The sequence below is a fragment of the Augochlora pura genome, chromosome 6, assembly GCF_028453695.1.
Source record: "Augochlora pura isolate Apur16 chromosome 6, APUR_v2.2.1, whole genome shotgun sequence".
Classification (NCBI taxonomy): domain Eukaryota; kingdom Metazoa; phylum Arthropoda; class Insecta; order Hymenoptera; family Halictidae; genus Augochlora; species Augochlora pura.
In genome coordinates this window covers 12297370-12315625 of record NC_135777.1, presented here as the reverse complement: position 1 = coordinate 12315625, position 18256 = coordinate 12297370, and the positions used below count along the sequence as shown (strand labels likewise).

General features: G+C 34.9%; 1 protein-coding gene across 3 annotated transcripts in view; it reads left to right on the top strand.

The window, feature by feature from the left end:
* The window catches only part of Ntan1 (N-terminal amidohydrolase 1), a 59165-nt gene that overhangs the window by 15969 nt on the left and 24940 nt on the right, over positions 1-18256 (top strand). The window contains exon 1 of one of the 3 annotated variants that reach the window (XM_078182456.1): positions 11380-11506. The exons of the other annotated variants lie outside the window; for them this stretch is intronic. The gene's annotated coding sequence lies outside the window, so the exon portion shown is untranslated. Of the gene's footprint in view, positions 1-11379; positions 11507-18256 lie in introns of those variants that run through there. 3 annotated transcript variants of the gene reach the window in all.

Sequence of the window (18256 nt, the reverse complement as noted above, 5' to 3'; positions counted from 1 at the left end):
AGACAACCTAAGTATTTCTGTTATTTTTGGACATATTGAAAAAACTATTCGAGTAGAAAGTGTTAATATTATTTTCAATGTTACCTTCTGCTCTCTATCTCCCCTAATCATTGTAAGAGAATTTTCGAGATCAGCAGTTAAAGTGTTAATAAATCTTTCGAATCGACTTGAAAACATGTTCTGCTTATTCTTTTACCGGAATTCAATAATTTTATCGTCCGGCATTCGGCGTCGAAACGAAATACGCGCGAGTCCTGCTCGGGTAACTGTGCCCCTCGACGAGATACGCGTTGCACTTTCGTCGTGATCGTAGTCGTGGCCATGGCCGAGATCTCATGGTGCTTAGCTGAGATTTACGCGGGCAAGTGTATCAGGGACACCGTAAGGATCGTTATCTTGGATGCCCGTGACTTTTAAAACGATTATCCAATGACGATCTACGATGATGCGTAGCTAATTCCATTAATTAATCGATGCTTTTCTTGCTGGAGTTTCGGCGAGATGTACAGAAAATAGCAGTAGTATAATATTCTTTATTTCTAAGCTCACAAGCGAGAAATTCGGTTTCGATGTGCATTTATTTTCACGTTAGAAAATTAATTCAACACTAGGCCCGTCGTGTAGATCAAAATGGCTCGTCTCAAGCTTTCTATTCAACAATGACTCCATTTAACACCATATCGGCAGACGACTCACTTTCGCGCCAAGTTGATTTATTGGTGATAGATCTTCTATCTTAGGTTTTCAGTTGTAAAGTTTATTATTTCTTTTATCCTTTTTATTATATGCCTTTTAGAAACGAGTAGGTTAAGATCATAGTGGCATAAGTCAGATTTTCGAAAATTTTTGCTTTTGTCTTAAAATGCAGTCCATGTCTACTATAAAGACGAGTGAAATAAATGATAGAGTTATTATAAATTAACTTAATCCTTCGCTGTTACACTTTCCATTCGAAGCATGTATGCTATACAATTTTCGAGCAACTGTCATTCAAACGCTAGTAATATTCTCCTGAGACCCAAAAATTTGAAAATATAACTTGAATATCCTAGATATTATAGAATCTAGAATATCGTTTCCTTTATTAGAACTCAATAGTTCACTTCAAATATATATATAATGTATACAAGATGGATAAAAATAACATTAGGATTGTTCAGAATATAATCAGCGAGAGAGAAAGAATAGACTTTTCATAATTAAATAAGTCGATTAACCCTAACATTGTTCGTAAACTTCGGTGATTATTTAGCGACTTCCAATATAAGGATTCGTACGTCTGCGTTGACAGTGATTAATTTCTCATTCGGGTTTGCGGGTTAATCGTAGCTTCAAAAGAAATATTAATCGATACACCTCGAGCGGCAAAGGTGTATCTTTGTGGGATCGTACCAACAACTGACTCGAACTGGGAAATGTGTAGTGTAAGTGTAGTGTAGAATTCGCAATAGTCCTAAGGCACGCTCCCTGGTGAACGCACCAAGTCGGCGGGGGCTAACAACCTCGTATACGTATTCGGTTACTATTTGCTCGAAGGAGAACTCGGCTCGATCTTGCTATGTCTCGTCGTCGTGATTTGACTTGAAACTGCCCGATGAGAAAAAAAAATTTTGGCCCTTTTATATTCGGCTGAACTGGAAAATTTGGTAGTGGGGGCTGGGCCTACGTTTTTGTTCCTATCGGAGAATTTGATGATCGGTAACTCGTTATGCGCACGAGATCTATGTAGGCGCACGTTTAGGAGGTAAATTGACTCAGGGAAAATGATGCGTGCACGCGTGTGTGTTTCCTCAGCGCAAGTAGAGGATGGGGTAGTGTTTGAGAATATGTTAAGGATGAAATCATGGATTGCAGAAGATTTTCGGATGTTCGATAAGAAGATAATGAAATGACGTTGGTATAGAATGATAGGCGATGATCGCGGAATAACGTTGGTGCTCAATAGAACATTAACAATAATACGAGGTGTAACATAATAACAGTAATAGTAATAAAAATAACAGGAAGACGAGTAAATCTAATTAGAACTAAAGTAGTGCAGCAGTAAGATGCAACAATATCATGTAATAAATGTTTGTTGCAATAATCACAATTGGTAGGAATGATAACAAATGAAAGAATCACGTTTTTTAACTATTTAACCTTGAAATAACCATTTTATCTCAGTATACTTTGTCATCCCCCGCAATAGAAATTATTGTACAAATGTGTTTACCCATGGTCTAATAAACTAATCGTATATAGTAGTAGCAGTAGTAATATCATCAAAATTCAAGATTCTTGGTCCAATTTGAAAAGAGTTACATATTTCGTATTAAAAGATGTTCACATGTATTTATTTATTTATGGTTGTATTAATTTCAATTTAAAATCTCTATATTTGTATCGATATTATAAAGTACACGATAATAATTCCCGTCTTTCTACAGTGTCCCATTTTTAGTAATCTATGCATGTACTACGAGTTCAAAGTATGGGGGCTATGAACGATTACTTTATTGAGGATTAACTTGAATGACCAGCTTTATGTACTGCCAACAGATACATTTCTTTTCATAAATCAAAGACAAATTAATGCTTTGATTAAAGTGTGATAATCTCCTGATTGTTGTTATAGTCGGGTAGATAGTTCGCGATCAAATTATAACTGCACTGACAGCAAGAATTTGTACTCTTAAGAACAAAGAAAGCATACAAATATACATAAACATATTTAAAAGTCAGTTGTGAAACGGTAAATGTGTTGTATTGCTAAAAAGTTTGCTAGACTTATGAATACGTCCTTCGTGGTTATTAATAGATGCACGATTATACTATGTGCACTGAATTATCTCGAAAACTCTTGAAGAAAAGTATTATTTTGTTTGTGGACATTGGACGTGCTACTCTACTATTTATTTAAGAGATTAGAAGGACAAGTGTTATTTTTTTAAGTTTCATTTCTTCATTAATTTCTTTTAACATACCAGAGTGATTAAATGACAGCTTTTAAAATGTTTAGCAAAATTTTTAATGTTAATATTTTCGATTTTTCTTAACGTAGCAGAAGTGGGCTTCATCGGTTAGTTGGCTCGTGCCAGTCGGGCTCGCCTTTCATTTTAGTGTTAGTGTTTTTAATTAACACGTTCCATACCACGTGTACCATTGATGGTACATACCTACATGTTCATTTAATACGCTAAACAAATAGTTTATAACAAATTTAGAACTGAAGAATTAATTTCCACCACAAGAATGGATTATGATAATTTTGTTTCATTCTTATACATACGGTAATTAATAATTACGTATAATATATCCAGTTTAAATAAATTATAAAATAACGTGGATGTCGTGGATGACATTTGCGCTAATGAGAAAGTTACTTCATACGAATCTTACTCCTCGAAAGTACCATAATTTTAGGAAACCGTGTACATATATTGCCACGGACAAGTTTTTTGCTATTGGAAACAATCAGCTTTATCGTGTGAAGTAGCTGCCATCCCATGAGGAAAAATAAAACGTGCTCACAGGACCATGTAAAACATGATAAGGCGTGTTCAAAGATGCACGAAAATTTGATGAAACGTGTTAAAATGTCCGTGTAAAAAGAGTCGTAGGTGTACCGAAGCTTCAACACTTTACACTCGGAGAATTTTCACAGGTCATCAGCTGCCAACTCGAGCGTATTTATTCACCAAGTAGCACGGAATGTTTCAAATAAAGTACAAAATGAAATAAGGTTGGAAATGATTACCCGACTGCGAATCTTTTTTTGTAAAATAAAAATTTTCAGTACTTACTGTAAAGTGTGAGTGTCATCTAGACGTTGCATTCCGTCTTTACTAATTGAAATAAATCACAAGTAATGTATTAATGTTATTAAATGATCTTTATTTTTCTAGTATTTTGAATTGCACAAATTTTGGCAGTTGGGTTATAATATTAACATAATACTTAATACTAATTGACGTAATACTTAACTAACGATATCACATCAATATTGAATTACGTTTTTTTTTTATCTGACCATGTACTCGTGTGCAGTTGTTCACATTTCTTGCCAATTTTCGTTGATTCGGGTATAGTGCACAAAATGAGTAATTTCTGTTTTTTATATTTCGTAGTTGTGTTATTATAAAAATGTTTCTGTGAGAAATTTCTAAACAAACTTCTTTATTCAAATATATACCGTAACAGAAATCGTATAAAGTTTAAATAAATTAAATCTGGTCATTGTTGTAAATCATATTATATACATATATTATACATATGTATATGCATACATCAGCCGCATTTAGAATTTGGTAGCTTTAGCGTCAGTTATACCATGATGCTGAAGAAAATCTCTTCGTGCGCACTTTATTCGTATCGCTTGTGTTCCTTTTTGTTATGTTATTCATATTATTCTAACACAGTGATTTTTCCCATGTTGACCAATTAACCAATTATAATTATTAAACTGCGAATCTTTGCGCAAAATGAAAATTGTCTGCATCCATTCTAAGTAATAGTACACAGTTAGAAATTTCTTTCTTCTTGCAACAATTTAATCTTAAGTAACCATTTAATCTTTACACCGTTCTACATAGAGTAGATATCCTAATCATTACCACATTAAGCTCATATCGTAACTTTAGTTAATTACTTCAGAAATTACTTAATCTAAAAATCATTCCAATTTGCGGCGTAATAATGCCTAAAATTTATTTTATTAAGGAATGTTTTTTCATATAATAAATATTATGTGTTAATTGTTAATTAATTAAAACTATATAAGAAAGTGCAACATTCTTATAACCTGACATTTAAAAATTTGTCTTATATTTCGAATAATAAGTAAGCTTGTTATTTATACTAATTACACAATCTTTGATTTAACTTTTAATTCGTTCGTTTCTATAGTCAAAGTAATTCTACTCCGCTCTTGTTAATCCCCTCCGTTACTGTTACTTTTCTTTGTTTATTCAAAACATGTTGCATCGGGTAAGATATTCATTAATGTTGACAGATACCGACATATACGTATGCACATCTGCCATGGAAGCAATCCAATAACTGTTATTCGAACAAAGAGGAAGTAAGTAATTGTATACAAATACGTATAATGCTGCATAGACGTATTATAGACAACACAGGCGATAAAAAGGTACAAGCAACATGAACAAAATTACACAATTTCGTTCGAACAAACAAAATTTTAAACTGGATGGGAGGCATAAATTGAAGTTACGTAGGCTGGGTGTACTGTGGCAGTTTTGCGTGCACGACACGTTATGTCACACAGGTTGCCGCCAGCAGTAATGTGAACAGAACAAAAGAACATTGCCCCAATGTTCTCTCTACCAATTGTTATAAACTAACAATTAAAATCACTACTTTGATTCGTTTGTACTATCAAAATAATTCTTAAATACAGTAGTAATTCATTTGTTACAGCAGACATAAGATGAACAGTGAAAACGATTAAAGTGAATGCAATTGGGATATCTACTCTACATTTCTTTCACTCATTGTTGTCATAAATGCATAAAGATCCGTAGTGTAATAATTCTGAATACGCAGCAGCGCCTCATAGCATTGTCACGTAGTATAGAGGCAGTAGAGAATTTCGTTCGGCATCGCCTTGATGCGGCGGAGATCGGTGAACGATCGGTTTTTGAGATTCTCGGTAGAATCACCGGCCATTAGAATACCGCGGGGCCACGGTGAACAGGCTGATTCGAGGAAAGGCACGCGTTAATGGCTACGGAGCTTTTGCACGCTTAAATAAATAACTGCATCGCCGCATCGTCTGCTGTGTAATTACGCGCGCGTGTACGTACACGCTATACACGTAGCTGCAGCGAAGGTATATCAGGCTCTGGCGTGCATTCTACGAGTAATCTGTATAGAAAGAACGGAGAAAAAAGGGAGAAGAAGAGGCGGTGGATAAGAGGTCTACGGCTACGGCATGCCGTTCTTTTAAAATTATAGCCTCGAAAAGATCGAGGCTCTCGAGAATGGGAAAGACTCGAGTCGACTTCACTCGACTCCACTAGACTCCGCTCTACTCCATTCTAGTTTACTCTAGTCTACTCTACTCGCCTCTATTTCACTTTACCTGACTTGACTTTATCCTATTCGTTTCTGCTTCACTCTACCTGATTAAACTATTTTATTCTTCTCTAATCTAGACAATGCCATTCCACCCCACTCCACTCTATTCCACTTCACATCACTCTGCTCTATTCAACTTCACTCCACTCTACTACACTCTAGTGGGCTCTATCCTACTCGACTCGACTTTGCTCTACTTCGACCAGTCCGCTCATATCGAATGGAGGATAGTCGCACATCCTACGAGTTTAGGTCCAGTTCGAAGAGATCAAAAACGTCGCGAAGGGACGCGTTGCAGGACCGAGTGAACGAATTCCCAGAGCGGGATCGCGAAGTCGATCGGCCAGGTGAACCGATGGAACCGAGGTCGATTCTTGGCCAGCGTGTACACATAGCCTCCTAGAGCGTTTGAGACCGATAATTAAGGTAATGGCTACTTTTCAAGTGGATTTCCGTGTGGCTCGGCTCTCGTAGTCAGCCAGCCAGCCGCTGGTCTACCTCTCCACCGATTATGGTCACGAAGGGCGCTCGCCGATCTGCTTGTTTCTGGTCTGGCCCATCCTGTCACCTTCTCTCTGGTTCCCTCTGGTACTCTTTGGCTCCCTCTAGTACCATCTCCCTTCGTCGCTCCCACTCTCACACCGCGTTCCTTATCTCCTTCCGTTTAGATTCAGCCGCTGCTTCCTCCCGCATCCCTCCCGTCCTCATAATTGTATGTAGCTTGACTCCAGCCTTGCGCCGATCGTTATCCTCGATAATTCCGATAGCGAAAAGAACAGGCGAGCACGCGTGTGCTTTCTTTTCGTGATCAGCTCACGAATCGGGTCGCGGCGTTGTGTTTTCCGCGAACTTCGAGACGAGACGGCGAGAAATGTTTCCACCCCGCGACTATCTTCATATTTCGACATCGAGGAATCGCCGTTATCGCTGCTGTAAATAGCCACGACACGCGTTCGCATCCGTTATCTTCTGATTCCGTGGTACAGGAATCGCTCAACTATTCTATAGGATACGAAGCGCCGACAGTACCTAAAATCACGGACGTAAAACGAGAGTGCCGATGAATTCATTTTTTGTTTAGTGTCTAAAGTTTTCAACAAATGTTATTACATATTACCTATTCTATATGGCTGTATAGTTCATGCTTCGATTTACCTCTTGCACTATAATAAGGTAGGTGTCCTAATTATCACGCCTTTAAATCAATTTTTGCCTCGCCGTGACTGTCATTAAATATCAAAGATTGTATTAGTCCACTAAAAATATATTTTGATTTTTTAGACATTTTTTATTCTAACTATGAAAAAAAGTTTTTCATGCCTATTTATATCTCCATGCACGTATTTCATGCACGTTGTTTCAATTGCTTTGAATGAAAATAAAGTTAGGTTCGATTAAAAATTATTACAAGAAGTCGAAAGAGACTTTCCGTCGCCAACAGTCATTGGCAACGAGAAAAATATTCGGTTAATTGTAATCGTTATTTGTAAGTGGAAATTGCAATCTTTTAATCGGGCCGTTTTATACAAATTCTTTTAGATTTTGCAATTAATAGTTTCAACATGAATAATAAATGTAATTTTGCTGTAGATTTTTGTCACAAAATATGGTCAAGTCGATTTAAAACATGTGTTTATATTATAGTTTATATTATGCTAAATGTCTAAATAATCATATTTAACTACAGAGTATCCAGAATATTCTGTGGGAAATTAATTAATAATGTATGTTAGCTCATAAGTGGATTGCGGATCTTTCCTATATTCACGAAATAATTTTACGAAATCATTTTTATAGAAAGCGATGGTCAAGGGTTGCCTAATTGTAATGAATCGTTAGAATTATATGCAGTTAGTTATTTATGTTTTTATAATTTAAATAAGGTTTTAAAAAATAAACGTTAAGAAAAGTATATAGGATGTTCCATTTAAGTGTAAACGGTTGAAAATCTCTTCATTTAAAAACTGTTTGGTATGATGAGGTATATTATCTGGTCTTAATATAACACTTGTAATATATACGCAGTTTTGTATTTAACGTAGTAAATATTATTTTAAAAATGCATAAAACCCATTCGTGTAGTTATGACTATGAATTTAAATAAAAATTGTCCGCAGCAACGAAAAAACAGTACTCAAATATGAACATCTTTCTTTTCCTAATAAATTTAATAAGTTAACAGATGTAGCAGATGCTGGGAAGTCTTTAAATGTTTTCGTTGTTTCGTATTTTTATACTAGTGTAAGTTGCTTGCGATTCCGAATCGATTACTTTCACATTCTTCTTTCGAGGCAGAAACATGTAATATGAACACAGGAGTACGTAAGTTCTGCCGACCATGTTGACCACGGTTGACAGAATCGAAAAATCTGGCGAGGGGTACAAGGAACGAAGAAATTACGTAGGAGGAAGAGGGAAGAAAACGTACCACGGCGACCAGCAATCTGCTACAATGAATTTTCAAGAGTGTAATTTTCGTTGGCAACAATGGCCGTAAGCGCGCTGTATAATCTTACAGTCGGCCTCCGGCTCTAATTTTCCGCGCGTCATGGGAATTTCTAGACGGGCGGTTTGATCGAGTCCTCCCCGTTCGAGAATCGAGGCTCAAGTGAAGTTGATGTCGAAGTCAAAGTAGAAGTAGAAGTAGAAATCGATGTCGGCTTGTATGTTAACTCTATACCATATCTAAAATGAATTAAAAAAATTAACCATAAAAATGATAACCGAGATTTCAGTCAAGTTACTTTTTTTAAATGGAACAATATGTTTCTTTTATTTATAATCTATTAATATTTCTTAAGACAAATGTAATGTTATATTGTTTATTATCATTTCGAACGGTAGAGTCATAAATTAGAGATATGTAATGCGGTCAAATTTACACCAATCGTGAGTTGTCAATTAAATTGAAACCTTCAGACCTGCCAGACCAATTCGTTGTTTAACCTCACCGCACGAAATGATAACAAATAATACGTTGTTCAATTTGTCCGAGAAGATGCTAACAAATTGTATATAAGAAACATAGTGTTCCATTAAAAAAAATTAACTATACCTTGAAATATCGGCCATTACTACACTATAAAACAATGCAATTTGCCCCTTTTTTCACGCAGACAAAGCCTCGTTTCACTCATTGGCTTGGTCGCCTCGCGCTAGCTAATCTCGCCTCTTATTATTGCTCACCGTTTTTTGTCAATATTTCGTAAACAAAGCTGCAGATTGCATGTTCGCTAAGAAAAAACTTAGTAGACAATATAAAGTATCTGAAGCGACGTACGGGTAGTAGCATTTTATTTAATATTTTGCTTAGGATTATTGATATCGAGAGTGTGGAACTTTTGGTACCGTAATAGTAATGGTCAATTTATTTCCTACATACGGATCTGAAAATTACGTTTCAAGCTCGGTTATAGCTACAAATTCTTATCGTATCAAGTAAAGCAGTAATACGCGATTGAATTTTCTTAATAGTAGAAGTAAAATTTTTGGTAAGTTTTTGAAACGTTTCCAAAATTGTTGTTATAGTGAACAATTTATTTTGGACTATATCTGAACAAGCACTTCTCTAACAACCCTAAAATGCACCGAGGGTTATCTTTTATTTATTTAGGTTATCTTTTTAATTCACTGAAATTATTGGATGGGCTCTCAATTTACTTAATTTCCCCATTTCCCTTCCTCCGGATTAAAAACGTATAGAGAAAGAAAAGTTTTATGTATAAATTGATCGTCTATAGTTATATATATATATATATATAATTATCACTGTATATATAAAACTTTCCTTTTTCTTTACGTTTTTATGGGGGGGGGGGGGGGGGGGGGGGGGGTACAGAAATTTTGACATTTATCGTACTTTAATGTCTACTCTTTCGAAGCAACTTTACAATTTTGAATACACACTTATTTTGTATTCGAAAACTATCATTTTAAATATCTTTTCCGTCTTTACTTAGTTTGAATATATCGTATAAAAACGTATTTTTTAAATTTCCCTTGTAGGTTCAGATTATAAAGTTGAATTGAATTGAAATACTCATTCTCTGGAAAACAAGTCGTTCAAAACCAATTCAATTCGGACCAGTTTGAAAAATTTATTCCGTTTAGAAGAATGTTGACATATTTTCTGACGAGTATAGCTACTTTCACCTTACATCAAATCCGCAGTCTAATAATTCCAGCCTTGTATTCGATCCTTAACCCGATATCCCGAAGTCGTAATCATTGGCTTTCTTGAACAGGAGGTAAAATTTTGTTCTTACCCCAAACCCCGACTTAGGAGCTAAATAGATTTGTTCACTCGATAATAGACAGTGCCTAATAGGCACGTATCTCGTTTACGCGGCCGGTAATAGAAACAGATAAGACTTGTTATGATCTATTTTTCGAAAGAAGGGATTCGAGATACGCTGACCGTCATAATAACTGTCCACTACATCTCGTGCACCCAATTATTATCAGTCTGAAGCGATTCTATTTGGTCGAACAGCTATTATGACTGACAGTGTAAATATGCTAAAGTTTTCATATGGAAAAAAAGTTTGTAAAATTGTATTCTACATGTACCTAGTTTTCCTGATATCTGCAGTGGGGTATTTGTTGTATTTGACTGACCAAAAGTCAATTCTGTAACACTTATTGTAGGTAGTTATTATCTGGAAAAGATATAGCGGTCTCCATAATTATACATTTCAATTTACTTTTATAGTTACCGATATTCAAACGAAAACTTAACGAAATATTATATTTGTATATTTCTGTATTCTATTATTTCTTAAACAGAAATATTCAAATGTGGTGTTTTGTTAAGGTCTTTTTAAATGTACATGTGCTTCGACTAAAGGAAACCACCTACAGTGCTGCGAATAATTATAAATTCAGAATAGCTTTTATTCGATAAATATGAATAATAACTAAAATGTACTCATTCTGTTAATGATTTTAGATGAACATTTATTGGAAGCAATTCGAATAATGCTCAACTCTGGTTCGTATGATTGTCGCCTGTCTACGTGTTTCCTGCTTGTTTAGTGGTGTTACTCTTTGAAAGCAACTGTGCTACAATTTTTTTGGCAGGAGCGACAACGAGTGGTGACGACGATGGTTCGCTATCTGATCAGTAGTAATCGCTTCGATTGGTCCGAGCCGGATTCGAATCCGTCCCACTAGCGGAGCGTGCATCACACCAGCCGACCAATCGTCGCAGCGGCCGATAACGGAAGCCATAATTAGCGCGACTCGTTAATGAGCCGAACAACCGCGACACGACGCTTGAATGAAACTGGTCGTGAATGCTTAGTCGTAGCCGCGCTCGATGACAGATCGATCGACATCCGCGATCGACTCGCGATCGATTCCCGCGTCAACAGACCTTGAGACACATCATCGTGCGACACGTACACGCATACACACCACTATCTGGGTTCGTAGTTTCACAGATGCGTTTCATCGTTCGAAATAGATATTTCCGCCCAAAGATCGCGATTACGCCAATTCTTAAAATCAACGCACTCGGCCACTGCCACTTCATCGACACTATTGTCACATTTCTTACGTCCCTATTACCGAGGGCGAGTTTCGGTAACAGTGAAATAACGAATGCTAAAGAAATATCGATTAACGAAAGTTAACTACTGCGTTGGAACTCATTACCATGAACTTACCGACCAGTAAAAATGTGTATAAGGACGGCTCGGAAGCCAATCGGTATAACTCTCCATTAACCTTAAAATTGTGATAAATAAGGAGTTCGCAGATTTGCTATGAAGAAGATATCAATGTCACGAGTAATGCAAAACACAATTTTTATTATAAAATAACATACAAAATGAACTCAACCAGCACAGGAAAGAAAGAAACATGTCATTCTGTCATTCCACGGTCAATATAAGTGCTGCTATCTATTGTGTATTTATAAAGGATTCAATTATATTGATTTATCGACCGAAAGATCGTATAATAAAATGTTTGTATTGCGTAGCTCATATTTTAAAAAATAACTTGCCTATACAGGGTGATCCGTAATTATGATAAAAGCGGGAAATGGAGGGTACCCGAGGTCATTTCGTGTAACCTTTTCCTTTGCCGAAATGCAATCGGCGACTTTGTGACCTTATTGAATCATTTTTCATGAGAGCGTCTTTGTAATTGTTATAATCGTTAAATGAAGACTAAGTAGTTGACTGTGCTAGACTTAGTATTAAATCAGTACAAAAACTGTATCTTCGTACAAAAATCAAATCGATTTATTTCACAATATAAAAATAGAGAAAATTTTAGTCAATAAGCCAAGCAGTTTAATAATACAGTGGTACGCATAATTACAGGCTCAAAGTAAGTTTTACATCGTTACTAATAAGTCTCGATTGATACAAAAACCAAAAAACTATATTTTTATATTTCTATTTTCTATTATTTCTGATAAGGAAATATACAAATGTGGTGTTCTCTTATGTTTTTGTTTAAATATCACTAAAAATGTAAACATTACTTTGAGCCTATAAGTATTCATGCCACTGTATATGTGTAAGTAATGAAGACAAATTTGTGTTACCTAATAACCGACGTGGCAGCCAAAGTCTTCAAGTCGCTCGTGTGCGTAGGTCCTTGCGTGGCCGAGTCTTATTCTCGTTTGATCCAGGGGTTCGATCGCGATCTCGTTTAAGCGATATGTGACCAATAGGGATATCTAGGTTTTAGGTTTTAGAGTAAGGGACCCAATTACCGAGATTTCCGGAATACCGTCACTTTTATTTATTTTTCGATAATCGCAATGATATGATAAAGAATTATAAACAACATAATACAATTGTAATATAACATTTGTATATAAATTATATATTTTGTATATAAAATATTATTTATTATTTTCAAACTATAAAATATGAGGTACGGGTGAGTTAGGAAGATAAGAAAGACAATTTAAAAAATGTTGCGGAGTCGCCGGCAATCCCACGGATTCGTTATAGGGTTAATAGTATAAAAACATTCAAGTTCTCCGTTAGTTAAGCTGTGAGTTCTAAAAAATTATTGAAAGATACTAGTTGAGTGTTTGCCGTCAACCATACCAGTTGCTTATAAATTGATATGGTTAAAAACTAGATTCTATAAAGAGATTATAAACCTTATTATTTGCCGTACATTTCATAGCAAATGGAGCCGTATATAACGTGTACACGTTTTTGGAACTCTTGTCGTATTGCCGACATTCGTTGTGTTTATAATCTATTTTTTAAACGATCTATGTACTTTATTAGTTTCATTTAAGTAGGACGAGTTATCAGCAAGTTAATTTAGTATACATATATTCAGAAATGCATGAAAAACGAATTGGAAATAATCGAGACTTATTTGTATTTGGTTTACGATAACTGGTACAAATAGCTTTTCGAAGCTTCGATAATTAGGACATTTACATTATTTTTCATTAATCTCATATTAAAGGGTCTTTCCGAACAAGATGGTCAGAAATTTCTACACAGTTTTTTCAATGACTATTACACCGTTCGATAGCTGACTAAGAAAATGTTTTCTGTGTAAAATCTCAATTCTGTAGCCTGCCCGAAAGGATAATTATAGGTTAAATAAAATCGCGCACTTTTCCGCTCACCTTCCCTCAACTCGGTGGCTTCTTTGAATTTTGAAAATCTCGAAATATTACCTTAAAGTGGATGTCTCAAATTTTGATTGAAAACAGTCATTACCCTTTGATAATTTTTCGCGAGAGTATGATCAGTCAAAGTTGGCCAATTTTCGTTCTATGCTATAATTTTTTGAACATTGCATAAGGTTAGTTATGCCTGAGAACAAGCCAAAGGTACAGCAATTGGTCACCCCACAGCAACAAACTCCACTACCCTAAATCGGTTCCCACTCTCGAATGAAGAAACGAACAGTCTTGATTTCTGCGTGTGCGTTCTTGTGCTTGCTGACTTGAGATGAGGCACATCTGGTTTCTCCACGAAAGATCTATTTTAAAACCCGCGATTAACCGAGACGCGGAACACCCAAGGAATCTTTCCGCTGCGGAAAGCGACGAGTTTCTTCTTGTTCTCAAAAGAGGGAGACTATATTATGGAAATATGTATCCGAAATTTTACATTCTAAAATGCCTCGGTGCATCTATCAAAACAATTTTATGTACAGACAGGGGGCGTCTGATTTTAATTTATAAATGAAAATAATTAATTAATTACACACTGTATAAAAATGAAATGAAATTGTTTCGAGAGGGCTACAAGATGATTTATTTTTGTGTATGTGGACGGAATTATACAAGTTTGTATACTTTTATCAATTCAGTCCATCGTTCCGAATAAATATATATTAGACTTCACATATCAGAAAATAATTAATTTACAAGATACGTGCAAATATTGTAAAGTGATAGTCATGTGGATATTGAATTGCTTTAATATGACACTGTACGATGGTGCAATATTTGTACTTACATATCTCGTAAATTAATATTTTTTTAACATACGAGGTCTACCATTTTTGGTTTAGAACAATAGACTGAATCTAAAAAAATTTAAAATTTATTTCATGACTGATTCTAACGTAACTACAACATTGAAGTCTCCTCGTGACAATTACCCTTTAGATTTTGATATACGATTTTGTTAAATCGTTCTGTTGAGCTTCTAATGAACGATGCATTGTTTACAGTATAGTTACACAAGGTCTACGAGGGCTCTACACGGCCGAACTTGTCCGTTATTTCTGTTTCAAAAAACGACTAAATAAATACAATTTTAGAATCACAATCACTAATAATGCATATCATAGCTTACCAAGGATGTACAGCATATGATAGCTCAATTAACCCTTTACGGTCGAGTATAGAGTTTAGACTAAAACGTTGCTAAAAATCATCATACCACGTTTCTAAATAATTTTTATCAAATTCATTTATATTAAAAATATTGCTAAGAGCACTGAACTATTGCACGAGTTACAAAATTCAATTTTATAACGTATAAAATACACCAGGTTAAATAAAGTGGAAACACTATAAGTCTGAAAAGTTATTTTAGATTTCCAATTAGAATGGCTCCGACTGCAAAGAGTTAAATCATGATATTCCGCATTTCCGTTGACAGAAATGACTTAGAATGCACTTCATTAGATTCATACGAAATTGTACTATAATGCAATGTATACTGAAATGAACTTTGACCTTGAAATATCCGCCATATTCTCGTCAACAAAAAATCTGTTTAAGGTACTAGGTCCTACTACCTGGCTGATGATTCACTGCTGAGATAAGATCCACTGCGAATTGGATGCATAGTAAGATGGTGGGGATGTGTGTGTCACCTTAGGGTGTAAGAAAAGTGTGCAGGAGTAGATCCCGTTACTGGATCATGTTATATCTCCTTCCATACTAAACGAGTTTTATTAAAACATTTTTTCACTATTTTTCCTAATTATTGAGATATCCTGGGTGTTTACATAAAACATTGTCTGTATATGTTTTAAAAGTTACATAATTATTCAAAAAAGGAAAAAATCACGTACATATAGCGCGCACACGGTCCATGGATAAAAAAAGTAAAGTTAGATATAACACTTGATTTGCCATGAGAGGGCTCACTCAGTAATCAACGCGTATATACTATGCACCTGTACCGCAGCACCATCGTGAAAGTTCTGTTTAAATTTTGTGCCAGATCTCGTTGAACGTAGTGTAGGTGCAGCAATGGAAGGTAGTGGAAACAAGACATGAAATTGTTTTAGTTAATGAATGCTTTTAAGTAAAAAATATATTCCATTTAAAAATTTAATGTCTTTCTAACGCAAAGAGAAGGAAGAAACGCCTCGTCGGCGAACATAAGACGATCGCTCACCGACCGTGATTTCTCGATCGTGTCTAAAGCCACGTATCGCAATGTCATGGGGACACATATTTAGGTCCCCATTTCCAACAGAGATCACCAGATTTGTGCACAGACAATTTCTGAATATGTACTAGGAATTTGTAAATAAAACACAAACTATGTACTTCCTTTTACATAATGTATTTCGTCGCCACGTTCGACCGATGATCGATCCGTTTCCCGCAATCGCTTGCGTCGAACGATTTTTATTATCGATGCGTGAAGAAAAAAATATGAGAGCGAGATAAACCGCGACCGACCTGTTATGTTTGTCTTTTTTTGCTTCACCCAGCCGACACGCACTGTTGAGGATAGCGATGATGGACCGGTGGCCCAGAAGTCTGTAGAGGATTGATATTTTGGTTCTTTGTCGAATGTGAAGTGTTTCTTAAAAATCAGATGAAAGAAGTCAGGGTAGAATAACCAGTTACCGTGCCCTATTAAATTACATTTCTTAAGGAGTTAGAAGTAAATTTCAAAGTTACTTTTCTCGATATAAATTTTTCCACAGCACAAGTATCAAATCCCCTTTCAAAATTCGGAGAAAAGAAAAATCTGCAGCCAATTACCGTGTTCCTATTATTTAGTAAAATCAGTTATCACGTGAATGAATACTGAATACTGAGTCAAAATAACTGTGCAGAATAAAACATATTTCCATAAATGTTTACATTCTATAAAAAAAATTTAATGTAATAATATATCATTTAAAAGTACAAATTAAAAATGGGTGCCTTAACAAAATTTCCTATTTACATTTCTCCTCTTGAAAAGTATGACAGTGATGATTTGAGTTTTGAGGTTATGTAGGCCTATAGTGGTAAGCAGCACAGTAACTCGAACGAAGAACTGATTCAGTTACTGAGCACAGTAAATAGATTACTGCAATTGAAACTAAAACCAAAAATTCAAATAAACAATCCCGGTTCTGTTTTTCTATAATCTTAATACGTTTTGTCAATACAATTGACGTTGTGATATCTTACCTACAACGATTTCTTTTGATCTTCATTCATTTAGTATTTTCTTAAACTTTGCAAACAATTTCGCGAATTTAATATCAAAAAGTTGAAATAATTTTTGTGGTACTCTGCATTATAAATATACATGCGAATAGCTGTATTTAAAAAGACAACAAATTTCATTTGTTCTTATGTTTTATATTATTAGAATAAAAACTATTTTATTTTGTGTTTTGGATTATTGAAATGAAATATTTATTTTTGTGATTTAACTTTAGATTACCAAAATAAACTATTTTATTTTACGTTTTACATTATCAACATACCATATTTATTTCATACTTTAACTGTGAACTATCGAAATAAAATATTTTATTTACAAAAATTTTATGGTCTACGTGAAGTACTACTTTATTTCATTTACGAAAAATCTATTATTTAAAACAGTATTTCAAATATTTTCTCTATAAATATTACCCAGCTCTGATTGTTTACATGAGACACTGTACTCACCCAATAAAGAATTCAAACATAGTTGGTTCGTATAATCAAGGTTATACTGAGATTAAGCTATTTGTATAATAGCATCCTCTTCATATCTTCTTCAAAGTATCTATTATGAAAAGCCACGAATTATCAAAAGTGTGGTTATTACCCCCCGTCTGAACTGCGGCTGTTTATGCAAATGCATATTCCTTTAGAAAATAGGTATCTGAACAGATATTTATGTCGAGAACAGATGATTTCAAAAATATATTTTTTATTTTACATATTTATGTTCAAAAACGTATGTAATAATGCTATGTGTAGGCATATATCATATTTAGCTGAATAATCTGTCTTATTAAATTGATTTAGTCTATCATTCAGCACTTGCATCATAACTAAATAGTGTTGGTAGCGGTTATATCGATATAATGCTAAATACATGGCGCAGCAAAGCAACTTTTCCAAAAATTAAGTTAGTAATTGAACATTAGCCATTAATATTTCGAAGTCGAATAGTTCAGTTTTATTATTGAAACGGTAAGCAGAATTTTCTGCGACTGCGTGACATAGTCGATCTAATTTTATCATCGTCTTTATCGTAAACATGCAATAAAAGCGTAAAGTGTGAAAATCATAATTAATCTGATACGTGTGTCACAACACTGCTTCAACATTAAATATGTACCGATAACGTCATGTGATGTGGAGTGGTCACTTTCGTTGTACGACCTAATTTCAACCGACAAACACCATTAACAAACGCCATCAAATTTAGAAAAAATGCTTATAGTATACTATGTATAATCCGAAGCATAATAACATCAGAATACCTGTAAAATGTTT